The sequence below is a fragment of the Pelobates fuscus genome, chromosome 9 (genome assembly GCF_036172605.1).
Source record: "Pelobates fuscus isolate aPelFus1 chromosome 9, aPelFus1.pri, whole genome shotgun sequence".
In the NCBI taxonomy this organism is placed as follows: Eukaryota; Metazoa; Chordata; class Amphibia; order Anura; family Pelobatidae; genus Pelobates; species Pelobates fuscus.
The window spans coordinates 137,274,158-137,280,309 of record NC_086325.1 but is presented as its reverse complement, the minus strand read 5'-3'; the positions used below and the strand labels follow the sequence as shown (position 1 = coordinate 137,280,309).

Genomic DNA, 6,152 nt, shown 5'->3' with positions numbered 1-6,152 from the left:
TTTTGATATTATTTGTTGTATTAACACTTATTATACACTAAAATATTGGTTGTAGGTATTTTACTATTTCACAGATAGACTGGATAATTTATGAAACACTACACAAAATTTGCACTATGAGCATAAGACAAGGTGTATTTGACCTATGAAGAATGACACATATTTCTTGAAATGGATTATAGATGTTTCTTCAACATGGCTGCACTGCTCGTCTGACAGGATCTACATCACGACTGCTATTTTGGCGGTTATTCGCCGAGCAGCTAGTCGACTGCTTACATCTGATTGGACAGTCTATGTCCCCGTCTATTGGCTGTTTTTTTCCTCGCTTGCTCTTCTGTGATTGGCTGGTTGTTTTCAGCAGGCTCCCGGAACAAAAATGGCGAACTTGAGGAGCTTGAAGGTGAGTTAGTTACAGCGAGAAGGTTACATTAACACATTCTCACTTTACGGCTGTAATATGTACACTGCGAGAGGCATGGCTTGCTAAAGGGGTATTTTCTATGTCCACAGTCATTTTTATAAAGCACATTAATTACAGCATGTCATAGTCCCTAGCAAGGAGACTACATGGACTAGCTCACATATACTGAGATTGCAACCTATTATATTTTATTAGGTCCATATAGCACTATCATATCCTCTTAATACATACCGGGGATTGTGTAATAATAAGTCATTATTGGGCAAATTTCTAAAACGGTGGCTCTCCTTTATGAGCTTTGCCCCAAAATTACTCTTTATACACAGCCCCCTTTGTGTAGTAAAACCAAAACCCCAATTTGTTATTCCTATGCATTCTTTAATTTTCCATAAAGTGACATTTCTGACCCCCCTACATTTAATTACTTATTTTATGGTGTGTATTGTGTAGTTGTACCTACCTGTGCAAGTTTGTAAAATGTGTAGATTTTGCATTTGTGCTATGCTGTCTATTTTGGATTCCTTGCACTAAATGTAAGTGCTTGGAGTATAATGTGACATTGGGGCTTAACCATATATCTGTTTGTCAGAGCAGAACCAGGATATGATTCTTCAGTGTAACGATGCTCAGATAATTACTGAAATAACTGTGCATGTCCTATAGAATGCAAGCTCTTTTGAGCAGGGTCCTCTTTAACCTATAGTTCCTGTAAGTTTTCTTGTAATTGTCCTATTAATAGTTAAATCCCCCCTCTCATAATATTGTAAAGCGCTACGGAATCTGTTGGCGCTATATAAATGGCAATAATAATAATGTCCTTGGCAGACATGCTTACCAAACTACCACAATAAATATAAAGGCAAAGTTTGCCTAAAGTGATTTTGCAATTTAGAAATCTGTAATAACTTTTGTCCAGAAATAATGTGTAAACTTTGAACCTTGCAATTATTGTGAAAATTTCTAACGACTCAGTCTGTTTGTTTGTTTTTATTTTTTATTATATATGTACGTTTAACAGGGCCTGGTTGGCATAGTCACTGGAGGAGCCTCTGGTCTTGGTCGTGCCACTGTAGAGCGGTTGGTGAGCCAGCGCTGTTATCGTAGATTTGCCCAAGTCCGAAGGAAGCAGTGTGGCTCAGTCTTTGGGGGATAAGTGTGCCTTTGCTCCAACTGACGTGCGTATATTTAGATACCTCACATGCTTTTAACCAAAATAATGCTGACACACAAACACGTGCTGTTGTGTATTTAATTAGTGTCAGAATGTTGCTTTATTTGGAAGTAGTCAACTAATAGCAAGGGGAATGATTAAGTGCACCACTTTCATAAACCGCTAATGCAAACTCTAAATTATTTAAATACATCGGCACAATGCATCATTTAATCTTACATCCACACATGTGCTAGGGTACAAATAGAGGGGGTGTCTATGGAAGTCCATCAATAGTTTAAAATTAATCTTTGTGAGATGATCTTGTCCATGAGCATTAAGATTCCTTATCTATTTATTGCACATTGCTAGAAAAGATGCTTTTCCCACCAGCCGTCATTTGCATTTCACTTGTGATGGTTGATTTTGCCTATTTCCAATACTGGGACATGAAAGAGGATACCATTGAACATCTACTCTTAAAGGGACACACCAGGCACCCAGACCACTCCTGCCCATTGGAGTGGTCTGGGTGCCAACTCCCACTACTCCTAACCCTGCAAGTGTAATTATTGCAGTTTTCTGCAATAATTACCTTGCAGGGTTAACTCCACCGCTAGTGGCTGTCTACTAGACAGCCACTAGAGGTCACTTCCTCCTTCATAGCACAGGAAACCTGTGCTAGAGCATCGCTGGGCGTCCTCACGCTGTGTGAGGACCTCCAGCGTCGCTCATTTCCCCATAGGAAAGCATTGAAATTATTTTGTAATGCTTTCCTATGGGGAGACGTAATGCGCATGCGCGGCAGTGCCGCGCATGCGCATTAGGTCTCCTCGGCCGGTGGGTGGGATCAGTCTCGCCCACGGGCCGACTCAATACAGAGGAGGAGCGGCGCGGAGGAGGAGACAGCCTCCGCCTTATCGTATGCCTTATCGTATGATGCCCCCTCCTACACAGCCCCTGGTTTGTATTATGGCAATGTAAGTTGCCATAATACAGACACTCACTCGAGTATAAGACGAGTGGGGGTTTTTCAGCACAAAAAATGTGCTGAAAAACTCGTCTTATTCTCGAGTATATACGGAAAGTCTTTTTTTCTTCTTCAACCTAGATTACTGTGTAACAGTAGACTAACTATACATTCCATTTGATAGACCTGTTATTCTAAATGATATGAAAATGTGGCAGAGAGCACAGTGTTTGAATGGGTTGTCATTGTTTTACTATAAGGGCTTAATGACACGCACTGTGTATTGTTTGGTGAAAGAATTTAATTGAATTGAAGTCTAGCATCATTGCAAAGAGTATCCCACACTGCTTTTTGAATGACTTATAACGTCAGCTGTTTGTAAAAATTGCTGCTATAAGCCAACCCATCTAGCTTAGACTTTGGTAAGGAAACATTTTTACTTCTTCGCTATATGCTATATGTCTGAGCAATGCATGTGGAACTGCAGCTGGGGGATAAACTCCTTCTCTTAAACCCCTGTTATGTTTTGTTTCACTGCTGCATATATAGATCTGTTTGCCTTCATCTTGGTAACCTGTAAACTTGGTTTTCACATCCCCTGACAGGTGGGACAGGCGGCATATTCAGCCTCCAAAGGAGAGATTGTAGGGATGACGCTCCCTATTGCACGTGATCTGGCTCCTATTGGGATCAGAGTAATGACCATTGCCCCAGGTAATCCACCATCATTCTGTTAGTCTGGCATTTTTTATGCGAATAGACATGTGTGATTAGAACTCTACAGCTTTAGGACTTCTGTGCAGTTGTATCATGCTATAGATTGGCTTATGCAATGACAATCAAGGTTTAACCAAGCTAAACTGTTTAGCATGCCGGTATCTGTGTGCATGCATCTTGTTAAAGTTCCTCTAATCCATATGTCTTGAGTTTACTTTTTTAATACTAATAGTGCTTGTAAACACCATTTTGTTCCCCAAAAGGTTAGAAAAGTAGCTATTTATGTTTGTGCGCTTCTGACCTCGCTACATCTACTGGAATGCCTTCTGCTATTTACTGTACTATGTATAGATAAGTAAATAGCTACATATTCAAATGGGCTTTATTCACTATATAATGCTTTGTAGTGATATAAATATATAGTTAATAAAAATGTGGTTAATTATTAAAGGATCACTATAGTGTCAGGAAAACAAACCCGTTTTCCTGACACTATAGTGCCCTCAGGTTCCCCCTCCCTTGGCGCTGAAGGGGTTAAAACCCCTTCAGCAGCTTACCTTAATCCAGCGAATCCAGTTTCTCTGAAACTATGTTTACATCTGAGGGGTTAAAACCTGAGGGGCCTGGCACCCAGACCACTTCATTGAGCTGAAGTGGTCTGGGTGACTATAATGTCCCTTTAATACTGGCTTAATGAAATGTGTTGATCCAACTCCCTCTCTGCAACCACTAGATTGTGCCGGCAGTAACTGGGTTGTACAACTGTCTGGTTCTTTGTACTAATCTGAAAGGACTGTCCCAAACACCATAACCACTAGAGCCACTAACCATTTGATTTCTTACCTGGGATCTACCAAGTACCCCTACCTGCCCTTTGCCTTCCAGTCTGAGAGCCAGAAACTCCTACAAGGGAGCTTTTGTTAGCTCTCCTAAGCAAAGCTCTACAATCCAAGGCCAGCTCACTGGTTGAAAGTGTAAGCTAATCGCTCTCTTTTTGCACTTCTGAGTTCATCTCTGGTAGTGTTTCCACCATCATGGAAGCAAAGCGCAGCACCTAGCAGATTGCATTTAAGAAGTCCGTTTGAATTCCTACATTAGTGGAGGGCCAGAGCACTCTGGGCACCATAACCACGACCGCACGCTATCATGGTAATGGTGTAGGAGTGTTCCTTTAATACATTGCAATTATACCTAGGTATGTATTCAAGGATTCTGGAGTTGTTTTGGAATTAAATAACATAACGCTATAGCAGTATTTGACTTTTTTCATTATTTATTAATTAAAAGATTTTTTTAAAAAAAAGAAATAAAATAATGATCAGGGGAATGGCAATTTTTTTTTTTTTTAAATTCGGTTACCAGTACAAGTTCTTCCCTGACTACATTTTAAAGGGTTCTTCCAACAAAACAAAAACCCTGTTTTTGGTCAGAGTAAGTCTTCACTGGTACTGTTCCCCACCCCAAGAATAAATAAATAATAAAACAACTAAAACTGTTCCAGCACCTAAGCCATTGAATATTTGATTTTGAGATGCAAGTAGGCCTAAATTGGGTACCTGCATATTTCGCTTTCCATCCCCTCCTGCAATTGCCTTAGAACTCTGTGTCCTTTTTGTTTTCAGGTTTATTTGCAACACCTCTTCTTGCTGGACTTCCTGAGAAAGTGAGGTCATTCTTGGCGAAGCAAGTACCTTTTCCCAGCAGGTTAGGGGACCCAGCAGAGTATGCCCATCTGGTACAGGCCATTGTTGAGAACCCTCTGCTTAATGGTGAAGTTATTCGACTTGATGGTGCCCTTCGTATGATGCCTTAAGTTAACAAACCTTCTTTCCCATTGGGACCAGCCTGGCCCTCCGTCCAGATGTTGCTAAATCCCACAAGCAACAGTGCTAAGTGTTTCATACCTTTTTGAGTGTACAGGGACTAGAGACACAAGTGTTTTTCTGGACATGTTGCCCATAATTGTTAAAGGAATACCTGAAGAAGAATGTAATTGAAACCAACACCTGTGCTGTGTATCCATGTATACAGCTAGTTTGGGTGATTATTATGCGAAATTGTAACCTTGAATCGCTGTTGTGACTTAATTTTGGTTTTGTAGACAATAAAACCACATAGAAATGGTTTAGAATACAATAATACGGTGCATTTTGGCACCTGGGGGTTGTAATCTAAATGTTGGTCCAGTAAACTTAATTGAAAGCTAACATGATTGTGTAGTGGAATATAGGGTAATCCAATCTTTAATAAACTGATTATCAAAGATCTTAAACACTAGTTCTACATTGTTTTGAAAGTATGTTGCGAAACCTTATTTTAACTTTTGGTTCCGTAAGACTTGCTATAACCAGACCTCCGTGATTTAAACTTCTAATCTTAAGTTTGATGTTTAACCTGTATCTAGTGATCACTTCAGTTTAGTTTGCTCACTTAAGGACCAAGGCTCTTTTGCCATGCGTTCATTTTACCACAATTTCACCCTTTCTTATCTATCTATCTATCTATCTATCTATATAAAAAAGTGCTGCACTCACTATATCAACAGGTTAGTTCCCGGTGCTGATCGGCAAAAATATAGACAAGGAAGTAGATCGCACTCCAGGGTCTGCTTTTAAGTAAAAATTTCATTTTAATGCTCCAAGTAAACAAACTTCAACGTTTCAGTCTAAACATTTAGACTTTCATCAGGACAAAGATGAAAGTCTAAATGTTTAGACTGAAATGTTGAAGTTTGTTTACTTGGAGCATTAAAAGTTAATTTTTACTTAAAAGAAGACCCTGGAGTGCGATCTACGTGTGTATATATGTGTGTGTGTGTATGTATATGTGTATGTGTATGTGTGTATATATATATATATATATATATATATATATATATATATATATATATA

The 6,152-nt window shown here is 39.4% G+C and overlaps 1 pseudogene; it reads left to right on the top strand.

Annotated features, from left to right (window-relative positions):
* The first annotated feature begins 379 nt into the window (after positions 1–379).
* Positions 380–5,450, top strand: LOC134572404 (3-hydroxyacyl-CoA dehydrogenase type-2-like; annotated as a pseudogene).
* The last annotated feature ends 702 nt before the right edge of the window (positions 5,451–6,152 follow it).